At 43.7% G+C, this 12,579-nt stretch overlaps 1 protein-coding gene across 2 annotated transcripts in view; it reads left to right on the top strand.

Annotated features, from left to right (window-relative positions):
• Positions 1 to 415: 415 nt before the first annotated feature.
• The window catches only part of FAM110B (family with sequence similarity 110 member B), a 113,965-nt gene continuing 101,801 nt past the window's right edge, over positions 416 to 12,579 (top strand). Inside the window, exon 1 of one of the 2 annotated variants that reach the window (XM_036406223.2) lies at positions 416 to 524. The gene's annotated coding sequence lies outside the window, so the exon portion shown is untranslated. The remainder of the gene's footprint in view (positions 525 to 12,579) is intronic. The other variant, XM_036406239.2, reaches the window with a different exon arrangement.

Below are 12,579 nucleotides of genomic sequence, written 5' to 3' on the forward strand. Positions count from 1 at the left end.
AACAGGCAGCTGAAGCACGGCGCGTAGGCTGACTTTAGTGCTGGATGCCGAGCAGCGCTTGGCACAGGTGGAGGAGTTTTCATCACAGACCCAAATTAACTCCAGTGAAGTTGGTCCGCGCCTGCCAGTGCCGGAGGAACAATCTCCGCGGGGGAGAAGCGCCCAGCGCGCCGCCTTCCCCTCCCGGCGCCGCTCGGCCGAACAAAGGCGGCAGCGCCGGGTCCCCTTTGTGCGCCGCGGGTCGGGCAGGGGGCGAGCCCAGCGCCCGCCCCAGGCTCCCGGCCCGGCCCGGCCCGGCTCGGTTCGGCAGCGCGTCGGGAGGAAGCGCCGGCTGCGCGGCTGGCGGGCGGCTGCCGGCGGCCTGGGCCCTCCCCGTCTCCTCCCCTCCGCCGCCGATCCCCGCCCCCTCCGCCCTCTCCTCGCGGCGGCGGTGGCGGTGCCTTTCTCGGCCCCGGCTCCTCGCGGCTCTCCGCGGCTTCGCCTCGCTCCTCTCCGGGGGCTCCCGCGCCGCGCTGCCCAGGACGGTAAGGGCGAGGCGCGGCTCGGCTCGGGGCCGAAAGTGGCTCCGTCCCGCGGCTCCCCCGCTGGCTCGGGGCGGCCCCGGGAGCGGGGGCGGGCGGGACCCCGCGCTGCCAGCCCCGGCGGGTGTCTGGCCGAGGGGCTGCAGCGGAGCTGGGGCGCCGCGCTGCCCCGGGGGCGGGCGGGGGCTGGCCCCAGCCGGGGGCTGCAGCAGGAGCCGCCCAGCCCTGCCCTGCCCAGCCCAGCCACGCTGCCGGGGGTCGGCGGGCAGCTCCCGGTGGGGACGGAGCGCAGCCCCGTGCGGGGGGTGCCGCGGGCGCTGCCCCACCGGCCGAGCCGGCTGCGCCCCCCGCCTCCGGGGCGGCGGCTCCGACCCCCAGCCCGCGAGCGGGTTCGCGGCGGAGCGGGTAGGGCGGTTTGGCTTGTCTGAAACGCCTCGCTAAATGGCAGGGGAAGGCATATGGCCCAGGAGAAAGCCGCTGGAAGCGATAGCTGTTGGACTCCTCCGAGTTATTTCCCCGAGTCGGTGCGTAGTGGGAACTTCCTCCCGGGATGCCCTTTCGGGGGGATGCGGGGCTGAGCACATGGCTGCCTCCCCTGGGTCTGCCCCGCGTCTGTCACTGCACCGCCTGCCAAGGGGCCTGCTGGCGCCTGCTCTCCTTTCGGAGTGCTAATCTGACCCCAAGAAAACTTTAGCTGGGCGAGGGAAGGAGGCTGCTCCAAGAGGTAATTTACTTTAACGCGTTGAGTTTTTTCCCTGTTCGTCTTCCTTCCCTCGCTCAGGCCAGGCATCTGTGAAAAGGAGGGAAAGCAGTGGGATTATCTGTGTCTAGGGGTCCAATACGTATGGCTGCTGATAGTGCAGAGAGGAAGGTTAAAACTTCAAAGACTTGGCACTGGCAAATTAACATCTCCAGTGAATCGTAGTGTTAACTTTTTAAGCTTGAATTTTATGGTCCTTTGCTTGTTGATTGTTCCTCGTGTTTAAAGTCTCTAGTTACTCAGGTATTTAAGGATGAAACATCCTTTGCACTTGCAATGACAATGTTGTTGTGTTTTGTAAACATCAGGACAACTTTCATGCTTAATGTAGACCATTTTATCATTCAGCTGTATTGAGCTGTACTAAATACTTGCACTGTTTGTAAATCTGGTGCCGATTTGTTAGGTGGCTTTGCAAAGGTCACTTCAGTTCATCCAATACAGGCATTTTTTGTAAAACGCCTGTATTGATTTAATGTGGTACAGGGTCAGACTTGACGTTTATAAATTATTTCACATTTGTACTTGTGTGCTATAAGAGCCATGCTTTATAAAGCAGCTATTCCTTAGTTGTTCCTTAAAGCCTACTGGCAGACCTTGGTGTGTGGTGTACAGGAGGTATGCAGCTTTATGGGCATCTAATGGTAAGTGTCCTACTTACTTAAAAATGTTGAGAGCTCTAAAAGGGTCAGTGTAATCCATACCACACGTGTGTTCATCTGACCTAGAATTAACAGGATAAAACACTTTTAAGCGCTTCTGGAGTGAAAGATAGGATGCTGTTTCCTTGTGCATGGCTAACAATGGCTTGCTTTTTCAAGGTGTCCAGTGCCATGCTCCCCAGTTTGGAGGGTGGCAGAACACCTGGAAAGGCTTGGCTTAAGCTGGTGAGACTGGTCATGACAGCGGAAGGCGCCAGCAGCCTGGAGGTGCTCCACGGGGAGATGAACATGATGGTGTTGGCGGCCAAGGGAGGTGGATGCAGAGACCACCATGAATCCTTCATGGATGGTGGGCAGCCCTGGCCATGCTGTGGGGCTGCTGGAGCTGACAAAACTGTGTGCCCTCTCAGGGCCCCCGTTTCATGTGGGTTGGTAACTTAGCATTGCTATTTCATGCTGCGGTACTGAGTTTCCCCTCTGGCTTTCTTCAGGAGGCAGCAGGCAGGGTGCGCTGCCGTGTAGGTGCAGGCATACTGGGAATGTGGTGCTAAGTGTGATTTACTGCCTCGATGGGACTGATAGCCTGTGCCAGCAAGTTCACTCTGCTGCACAGAAGGCCTGGACTGCCTTCATGCCAGTGCATCCATGTTAAGCAAATTGTATCACAAGCCAAGGTTGAGAGTTAACCATGTTTTCCAGGTTCTTGTGGAGATCATTCACTGTCACTTTGCTGGAGAGGCTCTTTCTGTGTTGTGTTGTAGCAGTTGGCCACCTGCACCCTCCTTGTCTGCCCCTCTTAGGCTTGTGGTAACCATGCTGAAGAGCCAGCTGTTGCTGCATTTAATATAGGTGCAGTTTTCCACTGGATAGGAGATGGTTTTCTCTTAAAGGTTCCTGCTTCTCTTTCAAAATCTGGAGGTCTAAGGTTGATTTACTGAGTCAAATTGTCGGACGCAACTTTGCAAATAAATTTTGATTGCTCAGAGCTACAGAGCTCATTTTGGATAGTGTGCTAGTGTGTAAAGGGAAGGTGTTTCTCAAATGTGCTCTTGTAAGTATGTTTCCCAGTGCTGACTAGTTAAGTTAGATGTCAGTACACTGAATTATCATAGGGTAGATTTTGGCCATTAATTGTAGTGGAATGCAGAGTAAATGAAGGCTTATGTTTACAGCCTGCCCAGAACTAGAGGGTGTATCTTTGAATTCTGGAACATCTCTGGTCTCTCACTGGCTAACAGTATGTCTTGTTTTCTGCTGCTAGATTATGGCTCCCTTCCATAAGGCCTTAAGCACATGTGTTGATCAGCCACAAGTTAATAATTTTGAATTAAACTGGAGGGTAAGTATATGTCAACTACAAAGTGTTTTTCTTTCAAGGAAGCTTTATTTTAGTAGGGCAAGTTCTGAGAAGTTAGAAAAACTAGTTTGTGTTGTCCACAGAGCTAAAGGCCTGTAGGAATTGGAGGTTTAAATTGAAAAAAAAAAAAAGCTTGGACTGTCTTAAGTGTAAGGTACAATAGCTGCTTGGAAACTGCATTTTAAGGAGAAGGAAAAGCTTGCCAAGTTGGGCTGGGGACCTTGCTGTGAGAATAAGATACTGCAAGTTACCAGAAAACCTAAAAGGAATGAAGTAAAGGAGGGGATTGATTGTTGGAGAGCAGAAACTGCAGGGATAGCATGTGAACTGCCAAAAGCTAGAGGATGAAGAAATTTAAGATGAAGAGAGGGGAAAAAAAAAAAGAAAAAGAGCAGAAGAGAATTTGGCTATGATGTTGTGAGAAGCAGGCTGTATGAAAAATGCTTGATACCTCTAAAATTAGCGCTTCTTGTTTTAGTTGTTTAGTTTTAGATATGCATGAGGATTTGAATATGGGAGAAAGATAGGGTGCCAAATGGAAATGACTGGAAAAAATGTCTTATGTCTACTCCCAGTCAAACTAAGTCTAAGGGTCTCTGCTGTTGTGCTCTGAAAGAGCTGGGGCAGGGCACTGGAGCCAAGTTAAAAAATAGAATTGGATGTTATTGGTTAGGCTGAAGGTAGCAGTTGTGATAGCAAGACAGCAAAAGATGTATCGTTCCATTTCTTTTAAAAAGAGAAGAGAAGGATATCTTCACACCTTTTACTCTGGTCACAATAGAATTTAAGGATTTAGAAAAAATTTGGAATGGAAAAAGTAATTAAGTATATAACGCTAAGTGGAAAACAGGATAAAGAGCATCATGTATTTGCCACAATTAGGTCATGGGAGACTAAAGTCATATTATTACTGGCTAAATACTGAATGTCCTAGACAATAGGAGCAGAAGGCTTCAGTTCCATGTATATACACCAAAAATAACTAAATTGGAAGTGTGAGTCTTAGCTAAAGGTGTCTCCTGAAGGGGAAATTATGAGTTTGCCTGCCTGAATAAAGGAATTATTCATGCCCTGCATCTGTATTAGTGGGGAGCTGGTGTCTTTACTTCACCATACTGGCCGAAATAACTGTATGAGAAGGACAATTGCTGGTGAGGCAAAGTTGGGAAATGTAGTCAGCACTGAGGTGGGTTGGATTATTGCACAGGAAGAATTGAATGTCTGTGATGACTGAAACAATAGGAATGTCAGGAAGTTGAATAGCTCTAAAAGCAGAGTTATTTACTGAGTGATTATTAACAACACATCTGCTATCAGGTGGCAAGTCATGCCTTAAAACAGGTTTGGAGGAAAAGGCCTGACCAACATAGTCAAACAGGGATGGTTCTTGTTTGATACTGACCATGAAATGGGAGCAAACGTGGTGCTCTGGAAGAGCTCTTCAGTGAAGATAGACAAGTCATTAGGCAAGGCATTAGGGTGACTTTGTGTCAAATACTGTACATAGTTCTGGGCACTTATGTACGGAAAATATTAAATCCTAGTGGAACACGTAGATGGACATCCAAGCTACAAATATCATGTAGTGTGAACAGTCTGGAGTTAGATGAGAGACAAACCTTAAACTGCTCTGGCTTTTGTGTCTTAGTAATGGCAGAGATGGGAGATAGCAGCTGCTTAGAAGTTCCCTGGGGCAAATTCTTGGAGGAGAGGAAGGGTCATAAACTGAAGATTCATCTGTGATTTTGGGTTAAAAACTTGATGTACAGAAGGGTAATTTGATGGATGAGTACAAGAATAATGCTCATGGGGAATTTGAAAGGAGTTTCCTTACTGTCAGATTTTGGATGCCTTCCTAGCTGTATGTATCCAGAGTCCCAGCTAAGTATTGAAGTTTGCGTGTGACTGTTCAGGAATGGAGCAGTTCAGGTAACTGAAACTGTTATATTTTATGCTTTGGTGTTCACAGTTAATCAACAGAAATAGTACTTACTTTACTTCAGTAAAGGAGGTGTGATGAGCAGAAGCACTTATTTTTGGGGAGCATGTGTTGTCTAGTCACATGATGGTGGATGGATTTTATAGCAAGTAAAAACACTTATCTATAACATTAGTAGCTGTTTTGTTCTCTTTTTAGTGCATAATGGAGTGGAATGAAGCTTAACTCATAAAATATTTAAGATAACCACAAATTAATATATGTGGGACAGAAAATGCATAAATGGACATGCAGGCTGGAGGTCAGGTTGGCTGACTTGCACCCATAAATAAATAAAAGGGTTCTCCTGTCGAATGAGTGCCTGTGTTTATCCTCTGCCTGATTTCATACGCTCTGGTCTTAGGAGTGTTTCATGGCACTGGCTGCATCCTCTTGCTGGGGACTGTGCTCCTGGGAGTAGGGGGCTGCCTGGGGAGAGGCTTGGGCAGAGCCTTATGGGGTAGATGAAGTGCAGAGCTGTTAAAAACCCATGGTGGGGGCTCTCAGCTGGGGGACGTGTGTTTGTCTGCAGCTTTGTTTTGCAGTACCTGACCCAGGTGTTGGTGCTGAGCTATGCCAAGGCCAATGCAACCTAAGCACTGGGAATAAATTGGGGTATGAGGTGTGCCAGTTGAGACACACTTCCTCTAGTGACAGCGTTGAAGACTTCACCGTGAAGAGATGTGTGCCCCATTGGAAGTGTAAAGATGGCACGTATGGTTTGAAGGCTATGTTGACTTTGTTTGACCTTTGTCATAGTGTCAGTCTCTCTTGGTTTATAAACTGTCCTGTGGCTGGTCTGTGTATACCCAGTGAAACTTGTGGTAGCTTTGAGATGACTTCAAAAAGAAAAAAAAGAATATGTCACCTGTGTGAATGTATTCTGAGAAGAAGCATGGAAAAAATAAGGTGCTTTGAGTATGTTTGTACATGAAAGCAAGATGAATATCTTGATATTGCTTTATGACTATTTGTTTTGAATTTATAAGGCAGGTGTCTTACTTCCTTAGAAATAATCCAGTGGTAAACTCCCCTCCAATGTAGTTTATTAAAAATCTGAACTATTGAATTTTAAGTGTTTGCTCTAACTGCCTGTGTATTTTTTGCTTTAGAGAGGAGCTATATAATGAACTCAATGTGTCAGCATGCCCCATAGGAAGTAACTGTGAAAAGATTGTGTTGAGCCATCAGAAGAATAATTAGACAATCCTAGGGAAAATTGAACGCATTGTCCTGGTAGCTTTTAGCATGCATTATTAGGCTGTTTGCTTACTGTTATTTTTCATTTACTGCTATTGCCCTATTATGCAATAAAAGTATAGTTAAAAAAGATGAGATGAGGGCTGTGGTGGGCATCTTTCATTTGACAGCCTTCAAGTCCCAAATATTAATGAATGTGGTGGAAAAGTTTTTTCACGTTTACAAGGGAGATATTCAACCTAAATTCAAAGAGTCTTTAGCAAATCAAAGAGCAAAGCACTTGTCTCTTGATGCTTTGCTGTGTTCTTTAAAAACAAAAATCACTCAAATAATTTCCTGTTACAATTTGAGGTCTTGGAAAAGTCTGCATTAAAAAATGGGAGGAAATGTTTTAAGGCTTTACTGGACAGGGAAGATAATAATTGAGTTGAATATTGTCTGAGTTGTCTTCTTCATCCAGTGCCTCTCCACAGTACTAGACAAGTCTGTTTTAAGTAACTACCCAAATTCATGAGTGGACCCAGACCTTTGGATTTGTAATGATCTTTGTATGTTCTCTCTCTCTATTTGACAAGTTAATCTGTGAGTGCTACTACTTGGGAGGTCAGGCAACCACAAGGAAGCTGTTCCTCATGTATGCATGTGCATATATAGATATATGCAGTTTGAATTAGGATGGAGGAGAATCATTTAAGTAATGCTTGGTTAGAACACTTTTGAGAAGATGGTGATGATGATAATATGAATTTTATTTTACTTTATTTTATATATATAAAACTTAATGTTGCTGTGATATGTTTGTCAATCTGTTATTTGTTTTCCTGTCTAACTCCAGTGGGTTTGGACCATTTTTAAAATGGTGCTTAAGAACCTTTTGTCACTTTTGTCACATGAAGCCACATACTTCAAGATTATATTTTGAAAATTGCATATTTATTACTAACATTTGTAAATTGCTCGTGTAAGTACAATATGTAACGTGACACATTCCATGTGCATGTTGTATTTAATTGCATTTAATATTTAGATTCATATTATCTGTGTTGTTTTGCCTTTCTGAGCTGCAATGTTGCTGAATTTTATTACTGTTGGGTTGTTCCAGTGTATTAGTTTGGGTGTTCAGTGATAATTGCAGTGAGTGTCAATCCTGAATGAATTTAAATGGTAGGCAGTGTGAATGGAACTTCATGGTTTTCTTTGCTCCATTTGGATAGATACTGTTTTGTCACTGAAGATCACTTGTGATAGTCTCTCTACATAGTAAAACTTGATACAATATGTAGGGACTTACTGATAAACCAGTTAATTTTATTAATTAATATCTGCTAAGCAGAAACTAGAATTGTATTTCCATGTGTGATTTTTGCAGTGTGTTTGTACAAATGCTTGGGGAGCATTGCAGATGGGAAGGCCTGCTTATTCAGACTTCCTGCAATGCCTCCATGCATGCTTTACTGAAGGATTTCAGGTGTTCTAGTTAATTTTGTCTTTATTTATTGCTGCTGTGCTGTCTTGCACTGTTTCCTGTGCAAGTTTGGGGTTTACTCCTGTTGTAATATTGGGTCCTATTCCCTGCAAATGAAATGATGCTTATTAGGCTGAGCTTCAGAACTTCTAGCTGAAGTGAATCCCCCAAATCTTTGTGTATTTAAAACTACAGATTTCAGGTCTTTCCCCCTTGTGCCACTTTGTTTCTGTTTGATAGACTATGAGGAAAAAGAGACACTGACTCTAATGAAACACACCGTATAGGAGTACACAATGTTCTCTTTATTTGAAGAGAAATGTTGTTTTCCTCTGATCTTTGCTGTAGTCATTTGAGGTGTTCACTTGTGACTAAAATACATTTATTTATTTAAAAAATAAATTTTGATTTTTTTCTGATGGCCTGTTTCTTATAGCAAGTTTGTGCTAGCACACAAATTTCTTTTAGGACTGAGAACTTTTTTTTCCCCCTGTTTAATTGAAAGATGATCAGTATCATTTCTCTCTTCCTTTCCTCTCAATCTCCCTTAAACCAAAACAAACCCTTCAGTCCTTAAACAAAAGTGTCTTTGTTTTTACATTTGTTTTATGAAATTGCTTGAATCCTTTGGGAAAAGCTTTCCTCTCACAGGAAGAGAGGGAAAAAACCCCCCACCCTTCTAAAGCCAAAAACAGCAAGCTTGCCACCAGACATTGCTTTGTTTTGCTATCTGAATAGTGGCAGATTGCATAAAAAAAGCAATTTCTCATCTTAATGAATGAAAAGTGCAATTGCAGAAATGCACACAAATAGACAAATGGTTTTCACTCAGCATACGTAAAATTGGTAGTATCCAGGGCAATAATTTGCTGCACGCCCTTCTGGAAGCTTCTTCACATTTGGAAGTGGAATTTTAAATGGGTATTTTGTAGTTCTAAGAGGTGGGACTATCAACTGCTCCTTGGCCTTTCTGATTTTATTTTTTGACACTGTTTATTCCTAAAAGTCTCTTGTACACCTTGGTGCTGTTCTGATGCTGTGGCCCCAGCTGTGGAGCCATCCATCCTGGCACACTAGGCAGTTGTGTGAAACACCATCTCCTGACCTAGGAACCTGGAAACTGGCAGCAGACATGAGTTAAATGAGAGATTGGGCCAGGAAGACAAAGAATTATGTGAAATATCACCCTGCTAGTTTGTCTGCATGGGCTTTATCCAGAATATATACTTAAGAACAGAGTGCTGATGGGCTAGAACAAGATTATTGCAGCAGACTTTCTGCCAAATGTAATAAAAATGCAAAATTGAGTCAGTGGTCTACTATTCTTGATCACCTGTATTATTATGCAGGCTGGAGGGATCAAGGATGAAGAAAAATTTTCTGAGTAAATGCTGCAGGTGAATGAAAAAATGAGGCGGCCTCCCTTAACACCAGGAGGTAAGGGCTTATCTGCTGAAGAGTGAGAAATCAGACACTGGGCTAAAAGCATTGGTACAGGACTGTCCTGGAAGACCCCTTTGTAAGCATTATATGGAGAATTAGGAGTATGGTGGCCTCCCTGGCTTCCACTGGCACCTCACATCTTAAGCAGCTCTTGAATTTTGCTTGACGTTCCCTCTGTTGGTGTCCTGCATTGCTGTGTCCCCCTTCTGTCCCCAAAGCCCATGCTGTGTCAGCTTTATGGCTCATGCTGGGCTTCCATGTGTGTGCAGCTGTGAACAGCTGTGTCCTCATGACTGGCTTAGCCATAGTGTCCTGGTGAAACCTCCATGTCATTTCCTGGGCTTCCTTTTTATATCCTAACCTTGCAAGTACAGCTGCTTGTGCTTCCAGTGCCTGGGAAGAGAACTGTGTGCTCTGCAGTGTCTTGTGGAGTAGCATCCATACCTCTCATAAACAGGCATGTGCAGAGATGATTATATGGATGTTCATCTTATATCTGAAACATTTTTAAGTGCTCATCATGAAGACTAGACCAGAGAATTATAGGCTTTGGAGAGATAGAAGCTGAATTAACTTGTGCTTTGCTGGCTAAGCTGCATTAATGTTTTCATTACTTGCCCTAAAATGCAGTAGGCAAAAGCTGTAGGAGAGGCCCTGTCCTCCATCTATGCTGAATTCAATAAAATATAGGATTTCTCCTTCTAAACATTCATTATCCAAGAACCTCTATGAATGTATCAAATGATGCTGTTTAGATTGTTGCAGTCAACTGATTTGCTTTCCATATTACTTCTGGGTGACTGTTGCTGAAAAGATTTTTTTACAAGGTGCCTTGCCCCAGTATGAAATCAGATCCTCACACTCCACCTCCTACGTATATATTGCTGGATTGTGTGGGCTGTGCTACTCAGCCAGAGAGCACAGAGGAGTATTTGCCTCCTGTGCTGTTGTTGTGGTCAAGGCTAATCAAGTGCTACTAGTGACAGGAGGGCTTGCTTTTCTGATGAATAGCAGGATGGTGTTGTATATTTTGCTCAGAGGGGATCAGCATAGATGCTGAGTAGAGGAGCTGCCCACCTGACAGATCCATGCTCACTCTCTTTGTTCCAGTTTGCTGTGTGCCCAGAACACTTTCCCTGAAAATGCACCCTGTAGGTGCTGCAGCTGAGCTGGGACAGCAAGGTGAAGACTGGAAGGACAGAGACTGCTATCCAAAAAGTCCTTACAGTGGACATGGTTAGTATTGCAGCTCTGCAGGCCAGAGGCTGTCACATGTTGCTGCAGGTTCAAGGCTGAAGGAATTGCTGTGTGAGCTGGGCATGAAGGAAGGAGGCATCTTGTATTATGGTAGTTGGGATACAGGCACTGTCTAATGTGAAGCTGCCTGCTGTGAGGTTCCAGTCTTTCTCCTACGTCTTTCCCATGTCTTGAACTTTTACTAATTTAAAGCTGAACTTCTAATGAGAAGCAAAAAAACCTGTTCCTTAATCAGTGTGATTTGCTTTCATGGAATACTTCATTCAGCTTAGTGCAAATTGTGAAAGCCATGTTTTTATATTTGAAAATTATGTCAGCTGCTCTTGACATTGAACCAGGCAGAAGAGTGCTGACAATCCCCATGAAGTCTGGCTTTAGTGAACTGTAATTTAGTACCATAACATACTGAGCTGAAAGAAGCAATAAAATAGTCCTCCATGTAGTCCTCTTGCATTATAGTTCTGGAGTTGCAGCTATGGGTTTTCCATAGTTTCCTTAAAACCTTTCTCTTCTTAATAGGCAGTATATAGAATGCCAAACTCCTAAAATTCACTTTAAGTGTTATTAGAATAACTCATATGTTGGGGTGGAGATAATGGCCTCTTGTTCTTCTGTAGAGCAGTCACATGGGCACAAATTCTTTTTTTCTTTCCTTCTTTGAAGTTGTTTTGCAGAGTTATGCAGAAATGCAGGGATTTTTCCTAGGCTGGGATTTTTCTCAAGTCAGTGTCAGAACTCACTTTTTCATAATGGCTAAGATTGTGGCAGCAAGATAAACTGACAACAAGATAAACAGAACTGAAGTGAGGTATATCTTGTTCACCAAGTTGATCAGCTCTTACAATTTTTTTCAATGATCAACTAACTCATTGACATGGCAATTAATAGAAGTGTAAATGGGAATGTCAGAAACTGTGGTCACTGCCCTGTAAGCTTCACTGGCACCTACAGTGGGCGTTCTCCAAGGGTAAAGAAGAGGCACAGCTTGGATCTGGAGGAGGGAATTACAATGCTAGAGTATGGCTGAGTTAATTGTGGCTTCTGTGCTTGGTACCTCTAAAGGCTTCTGAAAGTGGAAGGAGTGTGCCATTGACTTGTTGCCCAGTTTCTCTTTTTTTAAAATATTGTGATATCTCTGATCACAAATTCACAGACGTTGGGAGCTTAAAGTGTAGGAGAACTTTCCTTGATGGGAAATTACAGAACATACCTGCTTATGTGTTCTGAATTACATGATGGTTTTTTTTAACCAATTCTATTCTGACTTGGGAAAAAAGGTGATATGTTCTCATGAAAAGAGATGTATTCTACATGGAAACCATGTACATAATTTTCAGATGATTTAAAGGCACATTTCAAGACAGATCAGAGTTACCTTGATTTATGTATTTGGTCTTCAGCCTGACTGTGTACAAAATGTAAAGTGAAATAAAATTAAGATGTCTGGTTTATTATGTTGTCTACTAATAAAATACATCTAAGTGTTCACAAGGGAAAATTTTATTGGGAAAAAGATTCAAATGAAGTACCGCCTTACTGTCTCTGTTGTTACTTTTCTGTTGTCTTAAATTTTTTTTAGTTGTTTTTTTTCCCCTCCTTCTAACAGTGCCTAGGATGTGTATTTGAGCTAACCATTAATGCTTCAATTTTGATGTCTGTTGTACTTTTACCTGTATGCTAATGTATGTAGATGAACAGGCCAGGACATGACCTATATAATACAAGTGCCTTAATTTACTCCTATGTACATTCCAGGGTGTGGATATTCAAGTAAAAAGGGAAAAGATGAGCTGGTGCCTGGTACAGTAATTCTAGCTAGAGACTGGTACTTGTGATAGGTGGGTAGTCATCAAAATAGCCACCATCTGATGCCATTTTTTCCCATTCCTGCTGTAAAGGCAGCTCATGGAGACACATCTGCAGCCAGGCAGAGGCC

The sequence above is a fragment of the Molothrus ater genome, chromosome 1, assembly GCF_012460135.2.
Source record: "Molothrus ater isolate BHLD 08-10-18 breed brown headed cowbird chromosome 1, BPBGC_Mater_1.1, whole genome shotgun sequence".
NCBI classification, from domain to species: Eukaryota; Metazoa; Chordata; class Aves; order Passeriformes; family Icteridae; genus Molothrus; species Molothrus ater.